Source organism: Dendropsophus ebraccatus, chromosome 2, assembly GCF_027789765.1.
Source record: "Dendropsophus ebraccatus isolate aDenEbr1 chromosome 2, aDenEbr1.pat, whole genome shotgun sequence".
Taxonomy (NCBI): Eukaryota; Metazoa; Chordata; class Amphibia; order Anura; family Hylidae; genus Dendropsophus; species Dendropsophus ebraccatus.
This window is the reverse complement of record NC_091455.1, coordinates 199,809,262-199,828,865: the sequence shown is the minus strand read 5'-3', so window position 1 is coordinate 199,828,865 and position 19,604 is coordinate 199,809,262. Positions and strand designations below refer to the sequence as shown.

General features: G+C 39.9%; 1 protein-coding gene across 14 annotated transcripts in view; it reads right to left on the bottom strand.

Annotated features, from left to right (window-relative positions):
• The window catches only part of KIAA1217 (KIAA1217 ortholog), a 454,907-nt gene that overhangs the window by 296,169 nt on the left and 139,134 nt on the right, over positions 1 to 19,604 (bottom strand). The window contains exon 1 of one of the 14 annotated variants that reach the window (XM_069959067.1): positions 1,458 to 1,558. The exons of the other annotated variants lie outside the window; for them this stretch is intronic. The gene's annotated coding sequence lies outside the window, so the exon portion shown is untranslated. Of the gene's footprint in view, positions 1 to 1,457; positions 1,559 to 19,604 lie in introns of those variants that run through there. 14 annotated transcript variants of the gene reach the window in all.

Below are 19,604 nucleotides of genomic sequence, written 5' to 3'. Positions count from 1 at the left end.
ATACCCTTAAACAGCCCCCCAACACACACACTTTAAGGAAAAGTGTTGTGAACAATACAAAACTGTCAAAAAAAACAGCATACATATCATAATAAATTCCTCCCATTGTCTCCAAAGAAGAACTGCAGGTAGCAAATAAATATGAAATAATAAACTTGTAATAAAAATACTGTATAGTAACAATATAATAGTAATTGTCAATCATAATTATCATTAAAAAAAATTATGGGAAACTTATTGGAAACTGTATGGTACAATTAATACATAATAAAATAAATAAATAATAAACTGGTACAAGAAATAACTAATAAAATAAATAAATAATAAACTAATAAACTGGTACAAGAAATAACTAATAAATAATAAAATGGTACAATAAATATCTAATAAATAAATAATAAACTAGTACAATAAATACATAATAAATAAATAATAAACTAGTACAATAAATACATAAAATAAATAAATAAATAATAAAGTGGTACAATAAATACATAATAAATAAATAATAAAATGGTACAATAAAGACATAAAATAAATAAATAAATAATAAAATGGTACAATAAATATCTAATAAATAAATAATAAACTAGTACAATACATAATAAATAAATAATAAACTAGTACAATAAATACATAAAATAAATAAATAATAAAGTGGTACAATAAATACATAATAAATAAATAATAAAATGGTACAATAAATACATAATAAATAAATAAAAAATAAACGGTAAATAATAAGAATATTATGGCTTACTGCGGAGCTTCAACATCCTATTGATGCATTTTATGCCTTCATATAGATCACAGAACTCTAAGGTGACTTTTAATAGGGGGTATATTACTCATTATAATACATATCTCAGCTGCTGCAGAACCTCTTTACATAGACAAATGAAGAGATTCTTGTTAAAATTGACTGACTGATATAAGATTCCCTTGTCCCTTTCATTACCATCTGCAGCAGTGCGATTCCTTACATGACTCAGAACTGTACAGTACTCGCTGCTGCTGCAGAACCTCTTCATTCAGATGGCTGATACGGTATATTGTTTGCACAAAAGTCCTTAGCAGGACAGGATGCTAATAGTTACATTTTGACATCAAAATACAATGATTCTGTAAATATTATTGATGCAAAGTTTTATTATACTAATAATATTTGTTGTTTTTGTTGCTATTGTTGTTGTTTTGGATACATAAAAATACAAAATGTCAAATACAATGTCCCACATTGATGCACGTTATCTAGAGGAGCTTACAATCTCCCGTATAAGAAGCAACTCCTATAGAAGTGGCTGTGGTCCCATTGGTTTTATCCTCTTCTTCTATCTATACTGGATACATTATACATCTCTATCCTTGTATTCCTAATATACCATCTAGGAGCAGAAACCCTATACACAACCCGCAGCTCCCATCACATCCTGTTATCACGAGGAGACTGTACTTACTTCTATCCAGACAATGATATCCAGGCTGAGGGATCCCATAAGTTTCACATAACAGTAACAGATAGGCAGTCTGGATGCGCCGCAGTGATTTCCACCCCAGACATAGCTTTATCCATTTACAGAGAAACAAAATTTGTGAACGAGAGAAAAAAAAAAAAAAAGTGGAAATATTTTCGTTCTTGAATCCCAATGGTGGTGCCCCTCTGTGCGGCTGCACCGTGACACTTCCTGCCTCCCCCCTCCCTCCCTTTCCCTGCTCCTGTTATTATACAACAGTGTGAGGATGTTTGAAGAGAAATGGAACAGGCCTTAGAAGTTCCGCAACTTAAAGGAAAACATATGCAGGATTTCCTGCTGCTCCGTCCCTATAAAACCCCCCTATGCTACGTGAGAGAGGTTGTGGATGTCCATAGGATTCTCAGTAAGGAGAGGAGTCCGCTACTGTTTCTTCGTATCGCAAGTCATGATAAAAGGAGACGGATAAGATTACAAGGTTTTTCCTAGGTTGTGAAATGCAGATTTCCTAAGAAAAATGTTATTTTGTGTATTCTGTATCAGTTTCGTAGTTACTGAGAAAGAGACTTGGATATAAAGTTGACATAAAACATCAAGGTTAATGGAGAATTCCACTTATGTGCAGTAATGTAGGGTTTTCCAGCTCCGCACTGCTTCCCTATACAGTTCCTAATAACTATATAAGCAATTAGCAAAAACAAAAAAATCTTTCACCACTAGGGGGCCTCACTGCATCCTGTTTATTACTCAATAGGGTTCAATAGGGACTGTATCAATCCCTATGCAGTGAGCTCCCTCTGGTTGCAGATGGGGGAAGACACAATTGTGATTTACCTGTAAAGTTTCATGAAAAAAGGGATAGAAACAGTCTATTTAAAGGGGTTGTGCACATTGGAAAGTGTGTTTTTATAAACCCTACTAGAGAATTCTGAGTTGAAAGAGGGGGAATCCACAGCTTAGTAGCTTCCTGTCTTGACCAGAACTGGTTATCAAGAGTGTCTCCCCCTCTTTGTATAACAAAGACAGCACATTGATTTAAATGGACACTGTGTAATACTTTTTTTCCCCTATGGTGGCGCTGCAGCGACACTGAACAGTTAGTATTCCGTTTTCTCCATAGATTTCAGCTGAATGCTGTGAGACCCAGTAGCGGTATACTTTATAAACAGCTTATTGTTCTGTTTAATAAGAATTTTTTAAATCTGAGAATCCCTTTAAGAATTTATTAACCCCTAAGAAACGCCCTTAATGTGTGGTGTGGTACATGCAAAAAGTTTGCAAAGTGAGGAGGGTGGCGTGGTCATATAAATGCAGGAGCTGATAAGTACTGGAAGACTTGACATTTTTAAACAGAAGTAAATTACAAATCTAAATAACTTTCTGATATCAGTTGATTTGAAAGAAAAAAAATTTCGCTGGACAACCCCTCTAACCTTCCACAACTTGGAGGGCTCTGGAGGGTGTTTTTCCGCTCCAAAAGAAAACATAGTCAGACAATGGGCCCTTCAGATGATGAGCTCTCCAATAAGTAAATAAAAATATTGTACAAATAACAACGTTCAATGGGTCATGTTCATCTTTAGATCTAACATCTAACCAGAAGCCATACGGCCTTAGGCCGTGTTCACATGGTGTAAGAGATCGGCTGTTCCATGACCCGGCTGGGTCACAGAACAGCCAATGTCAGACAATATCATCCTGTCTGGTACTGCAGTACTGCAGATGTGGGCACATTCCTGGCGCCCGCATCCGAATTCGCTGCCGCACACAATGGAGCGTGCGGCATTGTGTGCACTAATAGGTTTCCTGCGGCCGCTATTCAGTTATTTTTTTTGCAGCGCCGCTAGGGATCCCAGCTGGAGTGTATACTATGTGTATACGCTTCAGCCGGGATTCCCTTAGCCTGTGGCACTACGTAAGTTCCATAGTAATCACGGCCATTGATTCAAATCTGCAACAACGGCAGCGATTACTTCGGAACTTGTGCAGTGTGAACATAGTCTTAGATTGTATGAGCTGTGAGGCCACACTGTTAGGAAATAACAATGGATCACCCACGTATCTGTAAAAGCCTCAATTTCTGCAAATACACTACAGTTATTGCTACAGCGCCACCTATCAGTGATTTTTTTTAACCATATTCTTTAATACAATAAATAGCGAGCATATCATCTGAACGCTAGCGCTTTTTGATTTTTGTATCATTTGAAGTAGCACAGCGCCCTCCAGAGACCTCTGACTTGGGAACGGTTCATTTTGCTCACCCTGTGTAGGACATTGCTTTCCTTCTCATTAGACATGTTAGAAATAAGTTCAGTATAGTTGGGCTCCTAGTAAATGGGCTCCTAGAATGTTGTAACTATAGGGCCCCAAACCTTGAGGCCCCCACCCCAGTCACTGTATAACAAAATTCCAGGAAAAGCTGAAATTGCTTTCACTGTGCATCTAATTTTTTTTATTTTTTTACATCTTTATTGCCCCTTAGTGCAGGTTCGTACTTGTTTATGTTGCTTTTTGTAAACCAACCCAATAAAGAGACGTCCCTGGAATGTGCTATAGACATGAGCTGACATTTCCTGCCGTGTCCGTCCTCTGTGATTTAATTATTTGGAAAATCCCTCAATGGTGCAATTGGCTGGAAACAAAATATCACAGAGAAGCAGCATGTGGCCGAGGCCGGTCAGAGGAGGCCGGGGATGTCATTACTACTCTTATCCAGCATGGGAAATATATACATTCATTATGTCTTACTGAAAATGCTACAGTTACAGATAATTCATAGGAGACATCGACGAATGATACAGGGATATAGTGCTGGAGGATGCGTTTATTATTTCAGAAAGTGACAGTATGTATAGTCAATGCATGGAAAATGTACTATTACAAGGTGCCGAGGGGGCAATGTGTTTCCTTGGGAAGACAGCTCAGCTGGCATAGGGAGTTTTATAGCTCAGGCAATGCTCCCTGGGCAATGTAGGCAAATTAGTTCTCCTCCTGGCACAGTAGTGCAATCTCCAATAGGTGGCACTAGAGAGACATCTTCTTATCTACAGGAGGAGAGATAATTTGCATATTATACGGCATACATTTAATGTCATACATAGATGTTTCAGGTAGCTTGTCGAACTGTTTAAGTTCCGCAACATTGTCCGAACCCGAATGCTCGACGTTAGACTCTCTGCGGCTGGAGAAGTTGGCTAGGGAGTCCTGGAAAACATGGATACAGCCAACTTCTCTAGCCATTGGGAGTCAAGTGGCGAGGTTTGAGTTTTGCAACATTCTCCGATCCCAAAGTCCCAGCATGTGACTCCTGGCGGCTGGAAAAGTTGGCTAGGAAGCCCTTGAAAACATGGATACAGCCAACAGGAGTCAAATGCCGAGCGTCCGGGTTCAGAGAATGTTGTCGATCCCTAATAGTTCTGCAAGTTCACTCAACACTAGTCTCAAGTCCACCAGATTGGGAACTCCCATGGGTCACTCCTGTCTATGTTTTTTTTTTTTTTTTTTAACAATAATTTTATTGTCTTTTTCTGAAAAGTGTACAGATCATGTCATACACAATGCAAAAGAAATAGAAAATTGTACACTTATACAACATATGAAATATGGAAGAGAGGAGACACCTACATATATTACGTCAATTACAAGGCCCAGGGTGTGAAGAAGGGGAGGAAATTACGACTCCGGGATCCATGTCCATCTGTTCCCCCTGGTGTCTCTCAAAATCCCTGACGGACCTATGTGTTAACCTGAACTTGGCCCGTAAACCGGACCTTCTCAACTAAACAACTGCGAGACAGTGTATAGCATCTCAACTGGTGACCAATGGATCCACAACAAACACACAACTCACATAGACCTCCCATCAGACGTACCTAACAGAAAACACACACACAGAGACAACGAAAGTCAGCCTAACCAAGACATGACACTTAAGTGACTTTTAGCACCCCCAATGTGCCTTTAAGATCCTCCGTACAGTACCATCCAGAGCATCTAAACTGCAGCATAATCTCCCTCCTTTCGTCTGGAGATGATACTTTTTCTAGAAACGGTCTCCCACTCCTGTCTATGTTGAGTAAGAAGATGTATGAAGGATTTTTTTTCATGAAAAACCAAAACCTTAAAGGGAACCAATCACTTAAAAAACGCCTGTAACGCTATGGAAATGTGCTGTAGCAGCACCCAGCACACTTCCCAAACCTGCCTCTACACCCCCTGTCCCTGGAATGTACAGCCCGAAAACTTACTTTATAAACTTGGCGCCCTGTATGTAAATTGCCCCCAAGTAGTCACAGTGGGCAGTGAGCTGCGGCAAGTAGTCACGGTCCCTGGGCGTTCCCAGAGGGGCGTGATTAGCCTGCATAATTGTGGCAACGTCACCGAGAGGCGTGCTGTCCCTAACTTCAGCACGCCTACGTTCTTTCTGTGCCGCTTATGCGCAGTACAGCGGATCCGGTCCGCGCCGTACTGCGCAGGTGCAGAAAGCCTCAAATTCATTGCTGGAGGTCCGGCAATAAGTTCGAGGCTATTTTGCGCCTGCGCAGTACGGCGCAGACCGGACCCCCTGTACTGCGCATAAGCGGCACAGAAAGAACGTAGGTGTGCTGACGTTAGGGACAGCACGCCTCTCGGTGACGTCGCCACAATTATGCAGGCTAATCACGCCCAGAGGGGCGTGATTACCACTCCGGAATGCCCAGGGACCGTGACTACTTGCTGCAGCTCACCGCCCACCGTGACTACTTGGCGGCAATTTACATATAGGGCGCCAAGTTTATAAAGTAAGTTATCGAGCTGTACATTCCAGGGACGGGGGGTGTAAAAGCAGGTTTGGGAAGTGTGCTGGGTGCTGCTACAGCACATTCCCATAGTGTTATAGCAGTTTAAGTGATTAGTTCCCTTTAAGAGTCAACCAACACCCTTAAACCCCAGTGAAGATCCATGATCTTTCTTCACCACAATCCTTATAACTCACATTCCCTTCTACAAGTTTTCCGAGAAGTAGATAATAAAAAAAAAAAAAAAAACAGAAACAAAGAAAAATCAATCATCTATGAAAGGTCAGGAAAGAGTCCATAATCTTATAGTGTTCCGATCAGTTAAGATGTCCGATTCCTCCGTTAACTTCCTCCTACATCTTGGCTGGATGAGCGTTTTAATACAATAGAGAAGATGGGTCCTTTCCATGCCCCCCTGGTGCCGCTTATCTCAGAGGAAATGATAGAACCAGACAGGAAAAATCCAACACGTCCGATCTAGAGACGTTAGATTGTTGGCGGATCAGGACAAAAACAGGGGGGGTATGCCAAAGAGACATAATGTAAATGGACAGCTTCAGATAAACACCTTTCCTTATGAAGATTAGAGGCACTCGTCTCAGCTATCTACCCTCACTTACTTATGTCTGGTAGAGATAGTCTAATTGCTCTCAAGGACATCAGAGAGATCCAGATAGCCGTAAAGTATCTTGCTTTATTTTATGTTTGCTTTAAAGTGATTGCTCATTGTTGAATACCAACTTGTTGTTTTTAGTTTTTTGTTTATTTATCGTACTTGTTATTATCTATTAAGTGTCCTTCCCCCAGTTCTGAGCTGCTGCTTTCTGCTGAAGACACTGAAAATTGTGTGCAAGTTTTTCTCCACGTCTCCCCCTCCTCCCCTGGCAGGCTCTATTTGCAACTTTGTAATCACTCACTGTGATTAATCTAGCAATACAAAGAAGCTACAAAGTTGCAAATAGGGACTTGTTGACCTCGGAAAAAAAGCGGCGAGGAGGGGGGTTAAGAGCAGAGACGGACTAAACAGTTCAGATGCAGCTTTTTATGTCTGTGTCAGAAAGCAGCAGCTCAAAACTTGGGGAAGGACACTTAATAGATAATAACAAGTACGATAAATAAACAAAAAACTAAAAACAACAAGTTGGTATTCAACAATGAGCAATCACTTTAAAGCTGATTAGATAATAAGTATGGAATGAATTGTTAGTTTCATCGGGGGCAGTGGAATACCCCTTTAATGATTGAGGCATCTAGGTAAAAGGAAAAGGTTTCTCCTTTCAGCCTACAACTTGGTCAGTTGTTATGTTATGTTGCATGCATATAAGCCTGCTAGGGCCAGTTCTAATATGCTGCCTGTCAGTACACCTGTTACAGTCAGGCATTGTGCACCGCACCTTATGGTATTATGTGAGCAATCAAATTATAATAATCAAATTATATGTTAGAATTAACAAATAATACAAAAAATTATAAAGTTTATAAAGTTAAAAAAGAATATTGAGAAAAAACTAAAAATGATTTCACTAGTAAAAAATAATCGGAAAAAAAAATTCAGAAAACGCATAAAACGAGTAAAATTGGTGTGTCTGTAATGACCCAGCACTATAAGGTAATGTTCACACAATAATAAAAGCAAAATACAGTATGTCTGTAAAATAAGGGGTGAAAATCATATATTGCTATATATATGGAAAAATGTTTTGTTTGTCTGTGAACAAACTTTTTTATGCTTTGTGCACAGACTTCTGTTTTTCCATTGCCTTGTCTGACATTGTTGGATACAGACATTTTTTATGTTGTTTTTTTTACTGTATGTATCATTTTTTTTTATTCTGCATGGTTAACACCATTAAAAAAAGGAAGAACAAAGTCAGAATTTCCCCTCCCCCAAAATTTTATAAAATCTGATCATAATGCCACAACATGTACCCCAAACTGTATAAATGAAAACTAGATTGTACCACAAAAAGCAAGCCCTCACATGGCACAGCTGATTAGTAAATTAAAAAAAGTAAAGTCTAAAAAAGATATATAAATTTGGTATCACCATAATCATACTTACTCACAGAATAAAGATAGGAGACAGAGCAGCATATCAGAGGAAACAGACTAGTTTGCTAAATAAATGCATTTACAAAAAAAATATTTAATGTGACAAGACCTACAAATCTATCTATATTAGCTGAGATGGTAATACCCCCTTAAGGAAATGTATTCAATAAGTTGTGTACCTCAAAATGATTCCATAGAAAAATGCAACTCATCCTGCAAAAAACAAGCCCATATCAATACCTCAAAATAATTCCATTTAAAAATGCAACTCATCCTGCAAAAAACAAGCCCGTATGAATACCTCAAATTGATTCCATAGAAAAATGCAACTCATCCTGCAAAAAACAAGCCCATATCAGTACCTCAAAATAATTATGTTTAAAAATGCAACTCATCCTGCAAAAAACAGGCCCATATCAATACCTCAAAATAATTCCATTTAAAAATGCAACTCATCCTGCAAAAAACAAGCCCGTATGAATACCTCAAATTGATTCCATAGAAAAATGCAACTCATCCTGCAAAAAACAAGCCCATATCAGTACCTCAAAATAATTATGTTTAAAAATGCAACTCATCTTGCAAAAAACAGGCCCATATCAATACTTTAAATTGATTCCATTGAAGAATCCAACTCATCCTGCAAAAAAAAAGCCAATATCGGTACCTTAAAATTACTCCATTGAAAAATGCAACTCGTCCTGCAAAAAACAAGCCCATATCAATTGAAAGATAAATAAAGCAATGGCTATTGGGGATCAAAAAAAAAATAAAAAAAAAAAAAAAAATTCCCCATCATAAAGGTCAAAACTGAGTGCGTCAGCAATAAATCAGTACAGAAGTTTGCAGAGACTTGGCGTTAAAAAAGATTGAAATTCACTTTAAATTCCGAAGCTTCAGACTGTAGAAATTTACACCTCAGAAGAATGTGAAGTCTGCGAACAGATGGAAATGAAATGATTTAATGCGCAGCAGATTGCGGGTTCTTTTCTGTGACTGGGGTCGTGTTATTATTTACAAGTATCCTGGAGGTATTAGAGAACGGCTTTGTACGTGCTAAGAAGCCATTAAAAGTAAATAAACTGACTTTTTTGTGGCCGCCTTTTCCTGACAAGTTTCGCGCTCGGATCCAAGTGAAACAAACACAGGCTTTTTTTTGATGACTGACAGAAAGTCTAGTAACAACACGACTAAACCAATTGTCATGCTGCCTGTTACAGCAATAAAGGATTTAAACAGATTAGACTGCATGACAAGTTACTCAAAATAGCGTGCCAAAGGGGATTTTTTTTTTTTCATCTTTTTTTTTTTTTTTTATGCACGACAGATGCGAGATACCGAGTTCCTTGGATAATTGCTGGAGACGAGTACAGAGACCGAATAGGGGTCAACAGTTATTGGTGTTATCTTCAACATGAGTTTTGTTATAGAAAATCTGCCGATAGAACTAATATACCCACAATTATCTTATTATTACAACAATCTGAGGAAGTAGAACTGGACCCCGAAACACATAGTGATGAGCAAACTTCCCGCAACGTTCAAGGCAGTTTATTGGAAAGAGGCATGCAGGTACATCAGTGACTAGTGATGACCAACTTCCCAAACGTTTGGAAACCCGAACGCTCAGCATTTGACTCCCAGTGCCTGAAGAAGTTGGATGCAGCCCTAGAGAGTCCTGGGAAACATGGATATAGCCATAGGCCATAAGTCGTATCAATGTTTTCCTGACAGCTCTAAGGCTGCATTCAACTTCTCCAGCCAACAAGAGTCAAATGCCAAGCGTTCGGGTTCGGTCGTCACTAATCTCTTTCCGATAAACTGCCTTAAAGGGGTACTCCAGCGAAAAACTTTTTCCCAGTAATTTAAACACATTACAAATTTATATAGATGTGTAATATGCTTCAATCAAGTATCTGCCCCCCTTCCCTATCTTTTCCCCCCTCAACCTCCCACCAGGAAGTGAAATAAACTCATTCTTACCTAATGACTGTTGACCCCAGGCTGCTCTGTTGCATCCATTTTGTGACAATGACATCATTAAGAGGGAGGCGGGTCTAAGCCCTGTTAAGCCAGCCTCCCTCTGTCAGATGGCACAGGTTACTCAGCTCTGATTGGCTGAACAAGCTGTAAGCCATCTAACAGTTTTACAGGGTCAGTTAGACATCACAGGAGACAAAGTGCATCATGGGAAAGCCCAAACCAGGAAGTAAAGAAAAAATGAAGCCACCAACTGGAGCTTCAGGTACCTGCAAACAGCGGGAAATTAAAACGGAGACAGACTCAGGTGGGATGGTAAGTGTAAAAACTATGTTTGATTAATTGATTTTTTTAAATTTTTATCAGCGCCGGAGTACCCCTTTAACAAAAGTATTTGTGTAATTGTGGAAGAGTTGAGGACAGCTCCATTAATGATGTCTAAACACTTTAAAAACTTGTGGGCCGACAGTTATCTCTCCGGTCCTCGCCATACACATGATCATTAGCCGAATGTTCCTGTGTTCACTTTGAGGAGGAGTAAGCTGGAGCCAGACATTTCAGCCCCAGCTTATTCTTCCGAGAACAAAGGATTTAGGCAATGAAAATCCATCAGACCCGACCCCTATCACCACTGACGTCATCTGTTGGATTCAGGGGGCCCCAATATAGTTTATACTGAACATGCTGCCAGTTATTGGTTCGGCTGACTTTAGTATAAAATGTATGGGGGGGGAGGGGGGCTTTAGAGTTCCATTTTGCTCTATCATATGTGGATTGTACTACGAGTCTCACTGTGGAAACTATAGTAAGTTCCGGTTCGCGAAACCCCATTTGGCTCCAAGTGGCTGGAAAGATGGAGCAATAGGGCTGTCTGGAAAACATGGATACAGCCAATGACCAGGAGTCAAATGCCAAGAGTAGTTTCACTCATCTCTAGCCAGAACCCTTTGTTCTCTAGGATGATAAGCTGCTGTTAGTGGAATCTGACCATGGCTTACCCTTCTCTTCATGTTCAGAGTACTCATGTGCTTGGCGGGATCAGGGGAAATCACTGTAGGTAAAATTAATGTTTGGTAAACATCTATCTGAATTGAAGAGGTAACAGGAGGATGTTGCCTTGAGTAAAAGCATGGACATCAAAGGAGTCCTCGGAAGAATTCACCTTCAGTGCTGCCAATGTGTGTGTATGTCACCCGCATATAAGGGGTAGCAATGCAGGAGCTGATAGAGACAGGCTGCCCTGCTTGGGGTCCTCCAACAGCCACAAACACTCTTTCACCATGGATTTAAAATATACACAGATGAGTCACAGGCCACGAAATATTGTCAACATCACATGACCATTGGTCACCATATGCAATGTTTTCAGATTTAAGACAGCGGGAATCATTGCCGAGAGTCCGGGTTCGTACAAACCCGAACCTCGGCAGGTTCGGACCATCCCTAGTTTTCACCAACAAGTGATGGTTGTGATGTGGTAACCCCCCCCCCCCCATGTGTCCAAAATCCAGCATGTCTGACTATTTTCTCTCCCTCATAGAGGGAGGGCACCATGGATGGTCCGATGACCCATCACATGATCTGCTGACCCAATAAATTCCTGATTCAGCCAACTTTAATGTGTACTGTGACCATTGTCCAGCCTCAACTTTTCCTATGAAGGAAAAAGTTGCAAGACAATTAAACTGTTAGCCCTCATAGGGAAACTTTAGTAGCACTGCTGCCTCCTGATTCTGAGACTTGGAGCTCCCAACAGTCAGATCTCCACCAATTAGATTGTGATGGTTCATCCAAGCATTCAACATATGGTACATCCTTGGTTCGGCTTCTGCCCCAATCCCGTCTCATAAATACTGTAAATTTTTTGAGATGGGGGGGGGGGTCATTTATCACATCATCATTCATGATCACCTCTCGGCGCCAACAAGCCTACACGATGACGGTCACCAATGGCCACGTGATATTGCTAAAATTGCGGCTTAATTGCACGCTTATTCCTTGCACTGTTCCTTGCATGGAATGAGTGGCCTTCAAATAAATTGCTGTATCCAAAAGTTTAGATTTTAGGTAATTTTTTTCTTTACAGTTAAATATTTAGCAAGAAATCCACACCAAAATCTGCCAATTTCGGGCAAATTTGACATTGTAAATTTACCTGCAGTTCTCCTACAAGCAAAAAATATTCTGCATTTCCGTTTCCTGGTAACATATTCAAATATCTACACTAAATACTTGTTGACTTTGCGCATATTTTACTGATCCTGAGCTGATCTGCAATCTGTTTTTCTAGGCACATTCAGAACTGCTACCAAACTTCTGCTGAATACTACAAGGGATTTACTCGCATAGTATATATATATTTTTTATTACAGGTTCCAGGCAGTATCCGGCTGTGAGAAGGACTCTCTCTCTCATCTAGAGATCACTACCAGAGGAGGCTGAATTCAGAATTTCATCATTATTTAGAATTCTCCCGACAAGTATACAGCGCTGAGAATCCAAAAAATTCCCTCGTGGTTTTCAGAAGAATGAACTTTAAGATCTTTGCCACTCAGGCGGTTCATTCATTCAGCTCAGTAAATCTGTAAGATCCCGGCTCGAGTGCACCTGTACATTACACACAGCGTGGCCGGCTAATAGACAGGATGGCCCGTAGGGATGGCTGTGAACAGAGGTGGGCTTTGGAGATGCATGTAAGAAGCAAAAGTTTCTTCACCTCCTTCTCCCGTTATCTTCTGTTTGAAGAAACATCACAGCCGGTGATAGTGGAGAACTTTGCCCTTTAAGAATTATAATTGGCAATATTACGGTTACAATAGGGTTCCCATGGAGGTGCCCGAGCCCTCTGCTGTACTGAGATATGATGTCTCTGATTTCATATGGAGACATGTACAGGTTATTTCACTGCAAATCCAAAAGAATAAAAATTGTGATATATTCTGTAAGACTCCGTATGTATGAAGATATAAAGAAGCTTATGGGGAGAATATCTCCATACGTGTTGGTGCCCAGAGTCAGGAGTTTGGTTCCCTTGTGGCTTCTGCCTTTATGATTGAGTAAAGTTGGGTTCACACTGCGTTTTTGATGTCCATTTAACGGATCAGTTTTATGGAAAAAACTGATGAAAAAACAGATGCATTTGTGTGCATCCATTTTGATCCGTTTTTCCATTGACTTCCATTCTAAAAATAAAACGGATTAAAACACAAACAGTTAAAAAAAAATGTGGTTGACAGCGTTTTTGTGTACGCTAGAAAAATAGATGGGTTTTGATCCTTTTTTGATCTGTTTTTCTTTTATGATGGAACTTAATGGAAAAACAGATCAAAACATTTTTTCAGCCGTTTTTTTCCATTAAATGGACAGCAAAATTGCAGTGTGAACCCAGCCTAAGGGTCCTATTACAGAGGCCGACAATGGCCCGATCAATTTAGTAAACGAGCGCTGCATGGACCTATGGCCCGATAATCATGGACCTTGTTTACTGGACCTATAGCCCGATAATCGTTATTTGCGATGTCCATGCAGCCCTTGCCTAAACACCTGATACCTTAAAAAAAAAGACTGGGAGCGGGGAGAGGTAAGGTATCAGGTGCCTGGGCAATCATCAACCATCAGCCATAGCACCGGACAATTTTAGGTCTAAACCTAAACCAAGGATCAGCCGATGATTGTTTCATCAGCTGATCATTGTCTTTATTACATAGAGCGATAATAGAATGTCTTAAAGGGGTTTTCCCAAAATAAAAACTTTCATATTAAAGGAAATTAAATATCTAGTTGATCAGTGGCGTTGAGTATGAGAACAGGATAACTCCATTCTCCTGATTACTGGGGGTCCCCATGGTCGGACCCCAACCAATCATCTATCTGTACAATAGTTATACATACTCACTTGACCTGTGGTAACTAATGTCCCGATTGTGCATTTTTCTTAGCAGTTTATGAAGATATGAGATTTTCCTAGTCGGTAGGGAGTACGCTGAAAATAGTATTTTCCCACATAAATGATTTATTTGGCTTCATATTGAGTTTCTATTCAGGTTTACCAGAAGGAATGCCCTATGTACCACTCACTGTACATCTGTGTAAAGGTTATATTATATGATTAACACTGAATAATCCTATTTATACAATTGTTATCGTTGGCTATTAGTTGTGGCTTGGAGCATCTCCATGATATAAAACTAAAACTGCACATAAACTACAACAAAGTGAAAGAGGAAAACACTATAGGCAAAAAGTATGACGACAAGTACAGACAAGAACTGGGGGTGCTGCCCTCTGGATAAAGCCCATATGCCTGGACCTCATGAGACAATCCAGGCATGTCAGCTGCATTTCAGGCTACAAACTGCTGACACTAATAGATGTTGTTAGGTCAAGGAGACACGTGGTACCTTTCCTATATCTGTCTGTGCTTTTATTCTGAGATGCAAATAGTCAAAAAGGCGTACCCCAGCTCCTAAAGAGATGAGAGCTGTAGCACCTTGGCTCCCCTTCCCATCCCTATGCCTGATTGGTTGACAGTAAGCTAAGAAGCTGAGTCCCAAGCAAGGATAGGAAGAGCAGGGGATCAAGGAGGCATTACAGCCCTCAGAGACTTGGGAAGGCTTGTTTGACTCTTTGCACAGGAGAATAGAAGCATTTTAGAAGCGTCCTGAAAGCAATGAAGCATATATGAAAGGTACCATATGTCTCCTTGCCCTAACAGCTTTTTGTGAAAGGACCAGTGTGTGTATACCACACCCAGTGCCCCCCCCCCCCCCCCCCCCAGTGCCCCCTAACAGCTATCTAATAGTGTCAGCAGTGTGGGTATGAATTGAAGCGGACAGATTCACTTTAACGCTTTAATGGGATATAATGACAAATTTTGTTACACATTAGAGCCCGGTACTGAAACTTATTTTCTGATTGTAATATTAATAATTATAAAAAAAAAGTTTGCACATTATTATGGGGGCTGCAATCTTGACTGAACTGTACTTAACAGCATTTGGAGTTATGCTTTACAGCAAGTCCCATTGACATAGTCTTACTGACATTTTTTGGAAACATTACTTGGCATGCCCTGTGGCCATTGTCTCCTCTATCTACTGGTGCCACCTTTCACTGTGATGCTGTACAGATCACTTTACAGCAACCTCCTCCTTATCATCACAGACAGAACAGGAAGTTCCAGTCTAGTTTTAGGCTGAATGAAAACAGCATGATATCAGGATCATTTAAAAAAAAATAGATAGTAAAAAACAAATCACCAAAAAAGTGTGAATATAAAGTTTCCTGTATCATGCTATGTAGTATATTCACTGCCGAGATAATGTTTGCTACATCTATATTAAGGATTATTACCCAAAATTAACTAAAATCTCAACAAAAAAATACATAAAAAAACATAAAGAGATAAAGTTCTCCATTTCCACTCAGCTCTGTATTTTCTTTATTGAGTATAATATAGAGTTTTCCCATATGGAATGCTTAGACACAGTGTATTATGTATTGCACAATAATTCTGTCAGCTGAGCCATTGACGTAATTTAGTGTGGCGTAAAATATCGGAGCTCTCGGTTGCTGTTGGTCAGTAAATCTCAGTGTGCTTTTGTTGAGATCTAACAGCTCGGTCCTGTAAATAATAGTGTTATAGGATTCACCATATAAATTGCAAAAGGGAAAATGTGTGCATTAAAGAGTTATATAAATATATATATATAGAGAGAGAGAGAGAGAGAGAGAGAGAGAGAGTAATAACTGTAATAATAATTCTATCATAATAAATCTAAGCTAATAAGCTTGCTATATCTCCAGTTAACCCTGACCAGTCTGTACTTTAAAACCCCAAGGGATCCAGAAGAAGCCCCTCCCTTTCACTGAGAGGGTGTGATAAGAATAGGAAAAGACTACTATAACTTTCATATTTTACCTGCAGCCCCTAAGCATTTCCTTCTTCCCTGCTCAAAAAAACCAAGACAAAACAAAAAACAGTGTAGGAGGGTGGACGTAAACTTAGACTAGAGAGTCGTAAACTTAGACTAGACAGTCTATACACAAGGAATATTTATTACAGCATTTGATAAACAATATTTATCCTTATACACTAAGTTTAGACCAACTATTAGTTGATTCACTTTTAGAAAAACTAGTGTGTCAAAAGGTGGTACATATTTTGGTGCACAGCCCCTTTTGTTGCCAAGCCACACCTCCTTTCATATAAGTCACACTCACTTTCCTATAAGCCACACCCCCTTTCCTATAAACCTCACCACCTTTCATATTAGCCTTACCCCCTTTTATATAAGCCACACCCCATTTCATATAAACCACACCCACTTTCATATAATCCACATTACCTTTCATATAAGCCACACCCTGTCATATAAGCCTCACTCCCTTTCATATAAGCCACCCCCTCTCCTATAAGTAACACCCCCTTTCAAATAAGCCACAACCCCTTTCATATAAGCCCCACACCCTTTCATATAAGCCACACTCCCTTTCATTAAAACCACACCCCTTTCATATAAGCCCACTCCCTTTCATTAAAGCCACGACCCCTTTCATATAAGCCCCACTACCTTTCATATAAGCAAAACCCCCTTTCATATAAGCCACATTCCCTTTCATATAAGCCCCCCCCTCGTTAATCGAGGCAGAGCCTACTTTTAGTGTACTATGTATAGGTCTCAATGCTGTGTTCCATGATTTTGGTGCATATGGAGCCAACATTCTAGTTTTACAGATTAGTAAATCAAGAATAAAGATTTGACCAGAATCCAGATTTCAGAACTGGACAAAAACAAATGTTACGAGACTTATTCATATCTAGTAATTAAAGGGGTATTCCACTGAAACATAACTTTTGATACGTTGCTGCCCATGGTGAGACTAACAATTCCTTCCATACTTGTTATTTTCTATTTAGTCTCCTTCCCCTAGTTCTGAGCTGCTGCTTTCTGCTGAAGACACAAAAATATGTGTGAGCTTTTCTTTGTTTCCCCTTTCTCCCCCGCCCTTCTGAGACAGCTGATGTAAACAAGTCTCTATCTGTAACTTTGTAGCAACTTTGTGATGCCTGGAGGGGTAATCACAGTTATTTCATCAGCAACTTGACCTCAGTTTAACCCTCCCAGCATGACAAAGAAGCTACAATGTTGCAGATAAAGCCTGCCAGGGACAGCCGTTTAAATCTGTATGTGAGATTTTTTCTCCGTCTCCCCCTCCTCCCCCTTCCTTCTGAGACAGCTTATGTAAAAGTCCCTATCTGCAACTTTGTAGATTCTTTGTAATGCTGAGTTCATCCTCCTCCATGACTGACTGCGTTAAAGTAACAATTACACGTCTTGTTTGGTGCCTTCACCCTGGGATCTAGTATGTTTTTATTCTCCTATAGAAGGTAAATGAAGGAGGATTCCATTAGGATTCCGCTATTGCACTGAATGATTTAGCTAGCGTGGCCTGGGCGGTGTATCCCCACTCTGTATCCCCCAGCTGGGTTTTTACTTGATCATATAAGAATGTATCAGTATAATCCTTCAGTAAGCGGCCTCCGAAATTTAAATAAAGTCTCCGTCTCCAGCTCCGTCTTATTTTATCCCTATCTCCTAAAAGGGACGTTCTTAGAAAACAGCAGAACTAAACTGACATCACCGGAGGCAATTACGTTTCCATGAGCATTAGAGGTAAATTATTGCGCGTCTTGAAAGCTCCGCGAGTCCCTTCTATCACAATTCCTTTATCCTTTAAAATGTCAGATATTGTCGCCGCCGGGAGATTACATTACCGGCCGCTGTATAAATCGTACTTATTAATTCTTACTTTATAAAACAGTATGAAGCTGTCCGTCACATAGGAAATCACACAAAGCCTCAGATTTCAGCATTTTTATCTCCTCCGTAGCTGTTACTGTTGTGATACATCAATAGAGATTGTTCTAGAACAGGGATGGGGAACTTTCGGCCCTCCAACTGTTGCAAAACTACAATTCCCATCATGCCTGGACATGTCTCCATCCTTATATCACTATGCTACCTGAGCTCTCTTCTCTCCTGTAAGTCAGTATGTTCCTCTTTAAAGGAATATTCCACTCAAACATAATTTTTATATGTTGCTGCCCATGGTGAGACTGACAATTCATTCCATACTTGTTATTATCCATTTAGTCTCCTCCCCCCAGTTCTGAGCTGCTGTTTTCTGCTGAAGACAGAAAAATCTGTGTGTGAGCTTTTCTCTCCATCTCACTTTTCCTCCCCCTTCCCTTCTGAGTTGACTGATGTAAACAAGTCCCTGGCAGGCTTTATCTGCAACATTGTAGCTTCTTTGTAATGCTGGGAGAGGTAAACTGAGGTCAAGTTGCTGATGAACTGTGATTATCCCTCCAGGCATCACAAAGTTGCTACAAAGTTACAGATAGGGACTTGCTTACATCATCTCTCTCAGAAGGGAGGGGCTAGGAGGGGAAATGGAGAGAAAAGTTCATACATTGCTTTTTGTGTCTTCAGCAGAAAGCAGCAGCTTTAGAACTGTATAAAGGAGACTGAATAGATAATAACAAGTATGAAAGAAATTGTTAGTCTCACCACAGGCAGCAACATATGAAAAGTTATGTTTGAGTGGAATACCCCTTTAATTTCATTGAGGCAAAGCTGTGCCTAAATATCTCCGACTACAATGCCTGGAAAGATCAGTAACACCTGGAACAAAAACACATATAGCTGTAAGAACACTGTTTGGTCACTAGAGAGCAGAATTGGGCTCCTGATACTCAGATACCCCCAAGACTTACAGTAGAGTCAAATTGTATATGGTATAAGCAGACAGTTGCACAAAAAAATATATAAACCACAGGTCAATACTAGATAGTAACAAGAATGGAATTGTAACTCACCATTGGATGACTGGAATCGGAGGTGATGGGATGGATTCTGACATGCATGATGATGATGGCAGTCAGGAATTAAACAGAAATTGATAAAAATAGGAACAAATACAAGGACTGGTCTTAGCTAACAGTCCTCAATCTTTTCCTGTACTCTAACCTATCACCAGACAAGTTAAATGTCTCTGTCCCTGCAGTGTCCCTATAGAAACCCTGGACTTATTTTCCCTAGCAGAAACAACAAGAAGGCTCTAGGACCCAGAAAGACAACGCAGAACAAAACCTAAAAACTTGCAGTAAAACAACAGCAGCATCTTCCAATAACTAGATTACAAAATGAAAAAGAAGAAGGGACAAGAACCTAAGAACTTCACTTTAAACTATCTATTATGGGCAGTCAAGATCGGCCGATCCAGAGCAAAGTATCAGCCTTGAAAAACATGCCCC